The 13223-nt window shown below is 43.2% G+C and overlaps 1 non-coding gene across 1 annotated transcript; it reads left to right on the plus strand.

Moving 5' to 3' along the window:
- Positions 1-12019: 12019 nt before the first annotated feature.
- trnag-gcc (transfer RNA glycine (anticodon GCC)) lies at positions 12020-12090 on the plus strand. Its single transcript has one exon. It is a non-coding gene; the product is annotated as a tRNA-Gly (tRNA).
- Positions 12091-13223: the final 1133 nt, after the last annotated feature.

Below are 13223 nucleotides of genomic sequence, written 5' to 3' on the forward strand. Positions count from 1 at the left end.
CTGGAAATTGCTAGAAGCCTTGCTCATATACTGTGGACATGCTAACATGGTGCTCCTGGAACATCTTTGATTACAACCATGTTTTAACTTGCATTTCTTGTCATTGTATATTCCACGCTGCTCAGGAATTCCACACATTTTGGGATTGCCAGGAATAATCACTTTATGAATCAAATAGGAACAACACAGATTTATCTTCCCACTGACATAGCTTGACCACTTGAGTATATTTAAAACACAAAAGACTGAAGCTGGATGATGTGCAAGTCTTGGTATTTGTGAGAAGTCCAAGAGATAAAACCAAAACCACAATAAAACCAAACCAGTAGCTTCAAAATGTCGATATAACACATTTGGAAAATGCATGCATTTCTATTCAGTGCTACGGTTTCAGTCATACTTTTTCTCAGATAGATTGCAATCTTCAAACTGAGATTTTACTTAAGAACACACTCTTGCTCAATTCTCACTCCAAATATTACACTTATAACTAACCATGTTGTGCCATGTTTGAACAGTGGTTAATGTAATGTTTACCCTCATTGTCAGATGACCTGGTGTGTTAATTTGTGGGATTTGATACCAGAAACACTTAAATGTGCCAACCACTAATCATAACGAAACACTACTTTAATAGTCATTCTGTGTCATTTGAGGAGGACATTAGCATGTGGCCTGAGGGTCATCAGATCCTGCTTTGGTTTTGTACACTACTTACAATCTCACCAAATCTATATGGATCACAATTCCCTCTAACATGAGTCGTTATCAATGCTGGGATGTAAATTACTGAGGCCTGACAGTTTATTTATTTATGATAATATGTAAAAATCTCTTCAGTAAAAAGGTCAGGACCTTAATCTGGCCCCATTCCTTCTCTCACTGGACCTTGCAAAAAAAAATCAGGGTTTAGTAAAGAAAAACTCCCAGGAAAGTGGGTGGCATACCATAAACCATACTCAACAAACAGGAATGGGCTCTTTATTTTTGAAAAGTGCTGCAGCGGCACAGTTTCAGCATTGCAAACAGTGACCATATCCTGTTATGGAAGGGCCGGGCATCTTTATTGCACTGTGAATGGCAAAAAATGAAAATGCATAGTTGTCCTGAACTCACTCTTTGGCCTGTGAGCGACTGGGCAACATGTTTAGTCATAGGCCGGGGCGAAGGACACTTAAGTGCTACCTGATGTTAGTGGTTGTGTGTGCGGACACGGCGGGTTTTCTTAGGCGTGCCTTGCAGAGGATGAACAATAATTTTGTCATTTACTGTGGTCTGGTGATAGTGAACTGCCGCTGTTATATTGGTTTGGAATGTACCATTCTATTTTTATGAGGGCCCACTTGCTTTGGGGGTTACAGGCGACTTACTGTATCTTTTTTGCCGTATAGCTGCAGCTGTTCTTACTGTGTTTAGTTTGACTTTTTTTGGTATGCTAAAGTATATAAAACGTTCGACTAAATAAGCAACAAATTAGTCATAGTACAATAAACTAGGTCAAATTTAAGATTTTAAGTAAAAAAAAAAAATCAACAGAATTTGAAGAAAGTTTTTGCCATTGACGTCCATGTATTGGGTTGAAGAGATGTATACCAAAGGGGTTCAGCTAGTTGTCTGCCCTGTGATACCATGGTTAGGGGTGGGGCCAAAATCTGAGTTTGATTTTCAGAAAAACAGATATAATATATTTGTTAAAAAGTGTATGAACTTTTTTTTTATAATTTTCTTTCTCACAGTAACTGCTAATATATGCTATTTGTTAAAACGGTGTACATTAAGTGTATTTTCATCCATTTTGTGTGTTTCAAAATAATAATGAATTCTTATAGGAATGTAATTTTCAAAAGGTCATCTTTCAACTCGAAGTTGCCGTGTTATGCAGGCATCAGTACTTAATGTTAACTGACAGACGTTTGATATTTTGATACGTACCAAAATAAGCAATATTCCTACAACTGAAGTCTGCCAGTGGTACAGAATAACAAGTCCACGTCCAGTTCTGCCCGGCCAAGCGACCAGTGTTTATTTTTCTGTACAGAGCACATCTATGGAATTTCAGAATTAACTGACAGACTTCAAAATATTTATGAAAATGGCACAAAAACAGAGCCGACATCAAAAAGCCTCCATCACCATCACTTCATGCTAGTTGGGCCGTTCTTCAGCTCTGGGCTTCTGTCCATCTTATAGACTCCATATTAAAAAAATAAGCCACTCCTTGTTCTTGCTCTCGTCGCAGCCGGAATATATTCTCAGCCCTACACAATTAGAGATTTTAAAGAAAGTAATTGTCATGATCCGGTCCGGCAGGGGTGACTCCGGGTCCGGAGTTCAGACCGGAGTTTCATGTTCGTCTCGTGTAATGTTCCCTGATCGTGTTCACCGGTTGTATAATTATATGATTGTATAAAACTGTTTGTGTCTGTTCGCCATCAGGTCATTATGTGGTGATGTTCCCTTGTCACGTGCATTACGTATTAAACCCCTGTCCTGTGACGTCGTGCGTATGCGTCCTCCTTCCTTGCCATGTCCAGCCCATCGTGGCAGTAATAAATAGGTCTGTCCCACAGATCACACAACTTCTGACCAAACTGCTGGAAGATAGTTTAGTTTATCGGCAACAAGGTATGACAAGGTATTACTTTTCTACTTAAAGATTAAAGATTAAACGTCACTGAAAATTTATATCATTTTTATTTCGTAATCTCTCTCTCTCTACGTTGTGTATACGTTGCTTCAGCTCTAAATTGACCTGGGACCAACCTACTTCTGCATTCCCATGTTGGCCACCTGACCCGGGCATGTAAAAGAACCCCCCCTGCCAGAGCTTGCCCCATGTGGCCCACCAACGATAGTCAGCAGTAAGGACGGGTCCTGTCCCAACCATGTTGGCATGACAAGGCAGGTGCACGGAGAAGAGGACGAAGAGGTGACGGAATGAAGGACGACATCACAAAACCGGGGTTTGATTTGTCAAGCACAGGACAGGGGAGACATCCGAGATGTTGACACTGGTGAACATGGAACATAACGTCAAAGACCTGACAGCGAAGAGAAACAAACAGGGCAGCTTTATACAATTGACACAGGTGAAAACAAATAGGGAACATTACACAGGACAACAGTGAAACAGTGAAACACTGAAACAGAGTAACCCCTTTCGGACCGGATCATGACAGGTCCAGGATGAAGTGCCCGGAACCCAGAACCTGTCCTTCAGGCCGTAGCCCTCCCAGTATAGGTTCTGGGTACTGCAGAAGATGTTGGTCTATTCAAAAGATATGGCAGTGAGAGACAGAGACAGTAGTAGTCGGAGAGCACGGTAGGGGGTGAGAGATGGAGGTGACCAGCCACACCGGGTGCCTGACATGAAACAGATGGCCTGGGGATTTGTCCCACATCTGGTGACACTGATGTAGCAGCTGTTGGAGTGATGAGATGTCCACGCTGAGCTCCTGATGTTGGAAGATGGGTGGCTGGTAACCGTGATACACCTTAAAAAGGCTGAGAGCTTTGGTAGCAGATGCATGAAGGTTATTACACAATTTCTCCCAGATGAAGTTGCGAGGCCAGGCATGCTGGTTACTGGCCACAAAGCACCGCAGGAAATGCACCAGCTGCTGATTTGCCTGCACCGCCTGGTTGTTGGACTGTGGGTAACTGGAGGTGAGGCTGCAGAAGGCATGCCAGAAGGTGGCTGGGAACTGGGTGCCACAGTCAGAGACTACGTCCTGGGGGGAACCCATGCAGACCAACCATGTGGTTGAGGAGAAGCTGGCTCTAAAGACAGGAGGAAAACTGGAGATGATTACAAAATGGCCGTCCTTGGAGATGAGGTTGAATATGGTCAGGATGGTATTCTTGCCCTTGGAGATGGGAAGTCCTATTCCAAACCCAAGTGTGATGTGTGACAAGGGCAAAGGGTGCAGGGGACCTGAGAAGGGCACATGGTTGTCTTTGCACTGCACAAACATTTATGGAGGCTCTGGTTAATGGAGGACCACCAGAAGGCGTGCTGAATGTACAGTACAGGCCAAAAGTTTGGACACACCTTCTCATTCATTGTTTTCTTTATTTTCATGACCATTTACGTTGGTAGATTCTCACTGAAGGCATCAAAACTATGAATGAACACATGTGGAGTTATGTACTTAACAAAAAAAGGTGAAATAACTGAAAACATGTTTTATATTCTAGTTTCTTCAAAATAGCCGCCCTCTGCTCTGATTACTGCTTTGCACACTCTTGCCATTCTCTGGTTAAGGAAGCGGCCCCGTAATCAGAAGGTTGCCAGTTCGAATCCCGATCCACCAAGGTGCTTCTGAGGTTCGACTGAGCACTCACCCACACACTGCTCCCCATGGCTGCTCACTAAGGGTCATGGATTAAAAGCAGAGGTGTATCACAATGACAATCACTTCACTTTCAGCACACACAGTCATCCGGGGGTGCTGGCCAGCGCAGGGTCCGAGGGCTAAGTGGCACACACCCGGTCCTCAAGGTCCCAAGGACTTTGCTGGCCGTCGTGAGGGGAGCAGAGTGAAATGAATGTTGACGGGAAGGATCATTGGCCTTAGTGTTCATGCTGGGACAGTAGGAAATGTCGGAGGAGAACCGCTGGATGGTGATGTGGGGGTGTGTAAAGTCCTTCACGATGCTGGTGGCTTTCCTGGTGCAGCGTGTGTTGTAAATGTCCATAATGGAAGGGGCTGATGATCTTGTCAGCTGTTCTCACTATGTTCTGTAATGTCTTGTGGTCCAGACAATGATGCAGCTGGTCAGGATGCTCTCAAAAGTTCCTCTACAGGTGGTGAGGATGGGTGGTAGAAAGTTGTGCTTTCTTGGCTGTTGATCTGGTGTTGAGAGCACAGGAGACTTCTCATCTGAAGTCTACAATCATCTCTTTTGTTTTGTCCACACTCAGCAACAGATAATTTTTCTTGCTGATGAGATTAAATTGTCTCAGTCATTAAATCCAAGATCCAGTTTTCGAGGGAGGTGTTCAGATCTAGCAGGCTCAGCTTCTGGATCAGGTGCTGAGGAATGATGCTGAACTGAAGTCTATGAACAGTATTTCTTCATATGTATTCTTATTGTCTGGGTGGTAAGGGTCAGATGCAGGGTGGTGGCGATGGCATCATCTGCGGAGCGTTTCGCGCAGTCAAGGAATTGCAGTGGCGGAGGGCTACAGGGTCTTGATATGTTTCATGAGCAGCCTCTCAAAACACTTCATCATGACAGGTGTAGGTGCAACAGGACGTTAGTCAATGAGGCACCGGCACAATGGTGGTGGCCTTGAGACATGTTGGAACAACGGCGGTGCTCAGGGAGATGTTAAAGATGTCAGCTGGTCTGCACATTCTCTGAGCACCTTCCAGCAAGGTTAATTCCGTGAAGATTTTTCCTCACATCCACCGTGGTTAGACACAGAGCACCTGGTCACTGGCAGGAGGGTTTGATTTTGGTGCAGTCAAATTTTTTGTGTGTGTCAAATCGTGCATAAAGCAGCCCAACACTACGGGCAATACTCTGGTTTTGGGTGGGTGACCGCATCCAGCCATCCATCCAGGACCTCCGGCTCCACACTAAATACCATATACTGACCCCCAGGTACATCGGCACCTACCGCATCCTCACCCAGTGTTTCACGTCAGCCACCTCAAGCCACTCGTCACCTCACTCCTACAGCCGCCGGCTCCAGCACTGCCACCGCCCAGAACCATCGATGGGGGACCTGCGTACATGGTGGAGCGCATCTTAATCCCTTCAGTCACTTTGATTTGGGAACCACCTACCTCTGTGTTCCTGTGTCAGTCACCTGACCCGGGTGTAAGAATGGACATCACGGGAGCCTGCTTTTGCCTTGCATAACAGATGTCTGCAGGGGGAGGTGTGACATTCCTGTGTCGACGGTTGTGGGTGAAGATTCGACACCCCGGTTTTTACATGCCTTTTGTCCGACGGCAACGTGTGAAGTATCAGCCGTCAGGACCGCCCACCCTCTTTGTCTTCCCCAAATGGGAGGCACCGGGGGCGTGACATCAGAAACAACAGGTTCTGATTGGTCAGTGACAACTTCCTGTAGGCCAGTGATAACTTCCTGTAGGCCAGGGGTATAAAAGTCTGCTCACATGTGGAAAAAGGAGACCTCTGAGCTTTCTTGCTCAGGGGGTTTTCCCTCGGAAGCCGGAAGGCTTCTGAGCCTTTATCTCCCCCTCTCTTTCTCTTCTCCCTCGTTACTCTTTCTTCTCATTTTTATTTTCTCTGTAACCTTGGTACCTTTTTACATTCAATATTCACATGTAACTACAATAATTATTTACCGGTGTTAATAAATTAGAAACTGTTCATTTTTAACCTCTACTGTGCCATGCCTCTTTCTGCCAGGTAACATCAAATTGGAGTGGTTGAATACAGTGCTTTGTGTGGAGGGAGAAAGAGTTTTTTCTACACACTCTATTCTCTTCTCTCCAACACCACATGGTGTTTTTACACGGGAATGTGACATATTCATTCTACACAGTTTATCAGCAGCAAGGTCTAACTCTGTAACAATTAGTAGTATAGCAGTATCTCCTTATAAATCGTTTTGGACATAAATCCCAGAACTTGCCGGCATCTTCTATCGCTCTGTCAATATCTGTATGTATGTGTGTCTGTTAGAGGTGTGAACCTGATTTGATTTGATTGAGATTGTCAATGCCTTGGTTACCGATGCATTATGAAACATCCCATCAATTTTTCTACATTACTTCACATTATGTTTTCAAATACATCTATGAAATGAGAGTTAGGGCCTCACATGAACATTATGCCATGCTGCATGCAATGTTTTCAATTTCTACTGAAATCCTGACGAACATTAAAGAATGAAGACGTATTAAAAATACTCACCACGCTCCCGGAATTTTGAGTTTTCCTGGTGCTAGGAAACCAGTCCACGCTTGCGGACCTCATTTAAATCCATACAGTTTCAGACAGAAACTCTGTCATTTAACTCAAAACTGCAACCGGGCATGTGTGTCTGTGCATAATAAGGCCTTAGTATACTGAGCGTCAGGCACGCTTGTTTTATTTAAAGTGTAGGGAGAAGAGCTTAATATGTGGCACATTTTCAATAGATGGCTGCAGTTTGGAGCAGTGAATTGCCACTTCTGCAATAACAGTTTTAGACAGAGAGCCTGGAGGTGTTTCAGTGCAAAAAAAATTCTATTTTATTTATGAGCATTTTAGTCTAGCAGGGATACATGCATGTGCTTACATTTATCAAACTCAAATGCACAGTTCTTTAAAACTGGGATTAAGGGAAGGTTACCCAAACTAAATATAACAGTTTAAATGACTCAGGACTTTTTTTCTGCCCCTGAGCACAAACTGTCAGTGAGTTTTGGACTTGTTGAGTCTACATTCCTCTCCGTATTATTTGTTTCACGGAACCAGCAGCAATTGATCTTTGTCCAATTTCTTGCCTCTACAATAATGCTTGTCTTTATAGACGCTCAGTTCAGACCAAAGCCCTCTGTGACTAAACAAATGGAATAAATTACACAAGTGAACTGAGTTATAGGGGTTTTCCTCTCAGTTCGTGCTGCCATTTATTATATTACAAATGCATTAAAATGAGCAGCAGAAATGAAATGGGGACATCATAAAAGTTCTCTCTCTCCGAGTGAGCCTAATGGTTTGAAAGATCAATCTTAAGAGGGGCCGGGGGGTGTTTACACGAATAAATGTAAGTATAAAAAAGATTTTTCCCCTATGGATTTGAGAAATGGGCTCAAAGAACAATACTTTGAACCAACCGGCCATACATTTCAGTGATGATACACAATATTTGCATGTGGTACAGGATTCCTGTAGAATGAACCCTCTGGACAGAGGTGCTTCATGCTCAAATTTCATTGCTTCTCTTGGATGGACAATTGTATTACATTAAGGCTTGTCTGAGTTGAACATTACACACTTTTAATTAACAATTTGGTGATTGGAACAATTTAATCATGAAATCTGTCTAAAACAACTAATGAATACATACAACAGTACACCAATATATAACTTCCTTCCTAAATTTGTAATAAGATTAAATTACTATAAAGACTGAATTTATATTTTTTGCAGAGTTATGAGTAAATAGTCTTGATATTGCTTAAAAAAAATAAAATTAGCCAACTTTGAACAGAGACATTTACTAGGCATTATCTTTGCACTTGTCTAATCATTTTGAGACCCATGATTTTCAGTCTTGAAATATGAAAATTCAAAGTATCCAGTGCATGTTGCTCTTTTGCAGACTCCCATTTTCTGAAACCACAACTCCCATTTTCTTGTGGAGGAGGGAATGTCTGGCAGCATTTGGTGTAGATGCTGTAAATAAAACACCGCAGTGACAGTAAACAACCTCCAGAAGCTGTTAAAATATTACCCTGGGATGAGGGCCCTTCAACATTTTTGAGAATGTGCAGTACCTTGAAAAACACATTGCGCTATCTCTCTAAAATCTCTCTGCTTCCATTTATTTGTACATATCTATTGCACATATTGCGATGTTTTGGCTAATACAAGGGATCCGATGAAAAGAAGAGGCTGGGCCACTTTTGGGCCACTGTCACGTCGGCGAGCTGATGGGGGAAGGAAGCGCAGAGACGGGGCATAATGAAAACAATGATTTATTAATATTATATATGCCATTATGACACGCCACAATGGCCGAAAACAGGAGAAATAATGGGGACAACGAAAACTAGCCCACAGGCATGTGGCAATTGGCAGAACTTGAAACACATCAGTTGCCAGCTCCCCAAAAAAAAGGTCAAGTTCACAAAAGAAGTTCACAAGAATGCCACCGCTACTGATGGGCGGAACCAAGGGGGTTTTTAAAAGCTGTCCAGATTGGGCAGAGGTGATGTCTCCAGGTACTGTCAGTCCTGACAGGCACACCCATGGGCACATGGTGTAATGCGAAACCTCGCATTCTTACCCTGATGCTCTTTGTTCTTTGATGCCTGCATTACTTTGGTTTAATCTACATATCGCGTAAAAAAAAAAGTACACTCAAACTGCTAATGCTAAGTGCTCACTGCACAATTAAAAGTTTGAAATATCATCGATTGACTTGTGGTGCCTCATTCTGTAATGGAGTGAGAGAATATAGAGCGAGAGAATAGCCAATGAAAAAAAAAAAAAACAACCCAAATTCTGGAAAAATTGGGACAATCTGTAAAAGATTAAATAAAATGAATGCTAAAAGACTGTAAAATTCACATGACAACATGATCAAATATTTTTTTTCATAACATAATACAGATAACATAACAAATGTTTATACTGAGGAATTTTTACAAATGTCTGCACAAAATTAGCTCCTTTCTAATTTAATGCTGGCTCAAAATAGTTGTGATTGGTGCATGATTTATTTTCTTCTTTTCAAAACAGTTTGAAGAGTCTGGGTATCTACATTGTGAGTTTCTGTTATGTTATGTTTGGCATATTTTTCATTCACTGATGCCCCAAATGAATATGAAATACATGTTGCGTGGAGGGAAGTGCATGTTGCTCTAAAACTTTATTTACCCTTCAGCCTAATAGTTCATTCTAAAACACGCAAGCTGCCCATAGTGTATGTACCCATGCATCCCCATACCAAGATATGTTGGTATTTAAACTGAACGCTGATAACACGCTGGATGTTCTCCCACCTCTTTAGCCCGGAGAACATGGCGTCCATCATTACCAAAAAGGATGTCACATTTGGATTTGTCTGAGCATAAAACAATATCCCGCATTGAAACAGTGGGAAAGTGGCTTCATCTTAGATAGCATCTGCAGGTGGCACAGTGAATTGGGTTTACTAGTGGATATTTGCTCCCATTATTTGTCAGCTTTTTGGGGACATGTAGCAGGCATAAAATTTTAAATAAGATATTCTGTTGTGAATCGTGAAATTCATGAAAGAGGGCCAGATCCAGGATTTCCTGACCCAGGAACGGTCGTCGGGACCGTAGCCCTCCCAATCAATGAAGTACTCCAGGTCCCTCCACCTACATTGAGTAGGCTTCGGACCGTGTAGGTGCGGGTGCTGTCGATGAGATAAGGAGGTGGTGGATAAGTGGGAGGAGGAGAAATCCAGGCTTTGTGAAAGAGGGAGATTTGGAAAATGGGTCTGACCCACATGGTTTGGGGAAGGGACAGCTGGTATACCACTGGGGCTGATGCGGGGGATCGCCTTGAAGGGCCCAACAAAGCAGGTCCCAGCTTCTTGGAATCAGATGGGTTGGGAAGGCCCTGGATGGAGACCGGGACTCGATCCCCACTGGTACAGAATAAGGGTGGCCAGCAGTGGCAGTTGACTCATGGTCACTGTGGTGTGATCCCAAGCTCCTGGTTTTGGGCCAGTTCGGGGTGGAGGAGGACTGCCAAGTTGGTGGGGTGTGTGGAGAAGTAGCACTGGAGGTAGGTTTTTAGTTCACGGTTCAGCCTCTCCATCTGACCTTTGGATTCAGGGTTGTATCCAGACGTGAGGCTGACCTTTACAAAAAAAAATTACTCCAGAAGCAAGCGAGGAACTGGGGCCGATGGGTTGATGGGTGGGGTGCAGAGGTTGGAAGCTCCGCAAGGGCCACTTTGAGAAGCGGTTGACCAGGACGAGGACCATGGATTTACCTTGCAATGTGGACCCAGTTTCCAAAAGAGATAAATCACCAGGGGGCGCAAATATTTTTTCACATGTAAAATACCGGTCCATTGAAAATCCATCGGGTTCATTTTGATCAATGCAAGGCAGGCATATACAAGTAAATGCATATGTGGCTGTCAGGGCTCTCTGAAGAACTGGATTTGGGGTGACTGCAGTCGGAAGGGGGTTATAATGGTTTACCTGAACGTTGCAGTGCTTGAGTATGAAGAGTACGCTGGTCGGCACATGAGCGCACAGGTTCTCTGCAATCTGTTCATTCGAAGTGGCACGAGAGGCCTGGTCGGGGGCACAAGAGAGATCAGGTCAAAGTCCACTTTATTGTCATCCAACTATATAAGTACACAGTGACGAGATTGCGAAGCTTTGGAGATTCACAGTGTGCAAAAAGACATAGTGCAAATGGAATAACACACAACACAAGGGACATTGTGTACATTTTGTGCTGATCCATAAAATAGTGCAGATCGAGACAAACTAGACAAACCAGGCAGAGAAGTAGCAGCAATGAGTGTATGTGGTTTATGATATGCCATGACAATAATGGCAGTAGTAGTGCTATGAAATTATAAGATGACCATAACACCGCAGCGTAGTGTGAGGTAGTGAGATTAAAGTGCAGAATGTAATACTTCAATTAAAAGTGCAGCGCAGGACTGATGTTCAGTTTGTAATGTTTGGGAGGGAGAACAATAATCTGTAGATGGTTTAGGGCTTAGGTGTGGTTCAGGTGATGTGGATGATCCTGGGGGCAACATATTGAGGAGCAGGACAGCCTGGGGGTAAAAACTGTTCCTCAACCTGGCAGATCTGGCTCTGATGCTGCAGTATCATCTTCAGGAGAGCAGGAGTGTGAAATGTCTATGTGAGGGGTGGGTGGGGTCCTGCTCGATGCTGCAGCCCCTATGGATGCTGGGTTTGTGAAATGTGTCTAGTAGTGGGGGGAGAGGCATCCCAATGATGTTCTCAACTGTCTTCACTATCCTCTGTAGGCTTTTGTGGTCAGAAGTGTTGCAGTTGCCGTTCGAGACAGTGATGCAGCTGGTCAGGATGCTGTCGATGGTTCCTCTGTAGAATGTTGTGAGAATGGGGACATCGAAACACAGGGGTAATCCACAAGGCGATGTTCAGGAGCCAGCAGGGTCAAAAATTCAATAAGTGTCTAAAAAACACAAGTAGCACCTCACCAAACTGAGGACGCTGTTTTTATCACACACAGCCCACGGGGCTCCTGAGAGCTTTCTTCTGAATCGGAAGTCTCACAGGAATCATGACAGTGGCATATGTGAGACATATTTCAAGCGACAAAGTTATAAAAATAACACATATGCATTGGTGGTTCAGTGGTAGAATTCTCGCCTGCCACGCGGGAGGCCCGGGTTCATATCCCGGCCAATGCAACTGTGCTGTCATTAGAGAGCCCTCACACCCTCTGAACTCTGCCTTTGAGTGTCTCCCCTCCAGACACCGGCTCTGATGCCCCGGCTGCAGGACACAGAGGAGGAAGGTCACATTTGTCCCTAAAGCTGTCCTTCTATTGAACGCTTGACATCCCCCCAAAACAACCATTATCACCTCACACACTTTTTAAATGATGCACCTTACTGCTCCTGTTGTTATGTAGTTATTTATCGTTGTCCATAGTACAATACAAGGAAAATTTTATTTTGTGTCATTTGTTGTGTCTAATGTAACAAGTGTTATACGTGAGCTGCTGCACTGTGCCTTCTAAATTGCCCCTCGGGGACAAATAAAGTTTTTTAAAATTGAAATTGAAACAAGAATAAAAATGTTATTCACTTAAATTATTATTTATTGTCCAAAGCCACAGGGAGCCGCAATTTAAGGATGAAAGAGTCATGGGTTGCCAACCCCTGGGCTAGATCAGTCCCGCCCACTTACTTTTATGGGTCTGACTGACAGATAGAAATAATTCATTATGTGCAGAGTGTTCCCAAATTAACTAAATTATGAAATATTTCAATATGACACATTTAATAAATTAATAATATTTTTATTTCTAGTTTTAGCTTTAGCTTTAATTTCATATTAAATTAATTACTGATGTTTTAATTTTCTCATTAATAAATCATTCATGATACATTTGATCATTTTTACGTCAATATTTATTTTAGATAAATAATTTTATTTTGACACTCATATCCCTCCATAAATAACGTCATTGCACTGGACTGGCAATCTGGATCAAATATGGATAGGGTCTGGCCAGTTTTAAGCCCATGACTACATTTCAGGACATACAGCTGAGGTCTGTAGCTCAAGACCAACCCAAACCTGTAGGGCAGCTACAGAATAAGGGTTGCTTTCATGCCGAAACCACTTCTTGGTTTGGATCTGACTCATGTACTCAGAGCATTTGTGCTGCAGCCGGATCAGAAGCCTTTCATGTGGATATGACCCTAAGACTCTTGGTATCTGGGAGGTCTTATCTGATGCCCTGGAGCAAGTCATCACATGGATCACATCACATAATTCCCCATCATTTAATCAAATTAGAAATTAAAGTTTTGTT

Source organism: Denticeps clupeoides, chromosome 14 (assembly GCF_900700375.1).
Source record: "Denticeps clupeoides chromosome 14, fDenClu1.1, whole genome shotgun sequence".
In the NCBI taxonomy this organism is placed as follows: domain Eukaryota; kingdom Metazoa; phylum Chordata; class Actinopteri; order Clupeiformes; family Denticipitidae; genus Denticeps; species Denticeps clupeoides.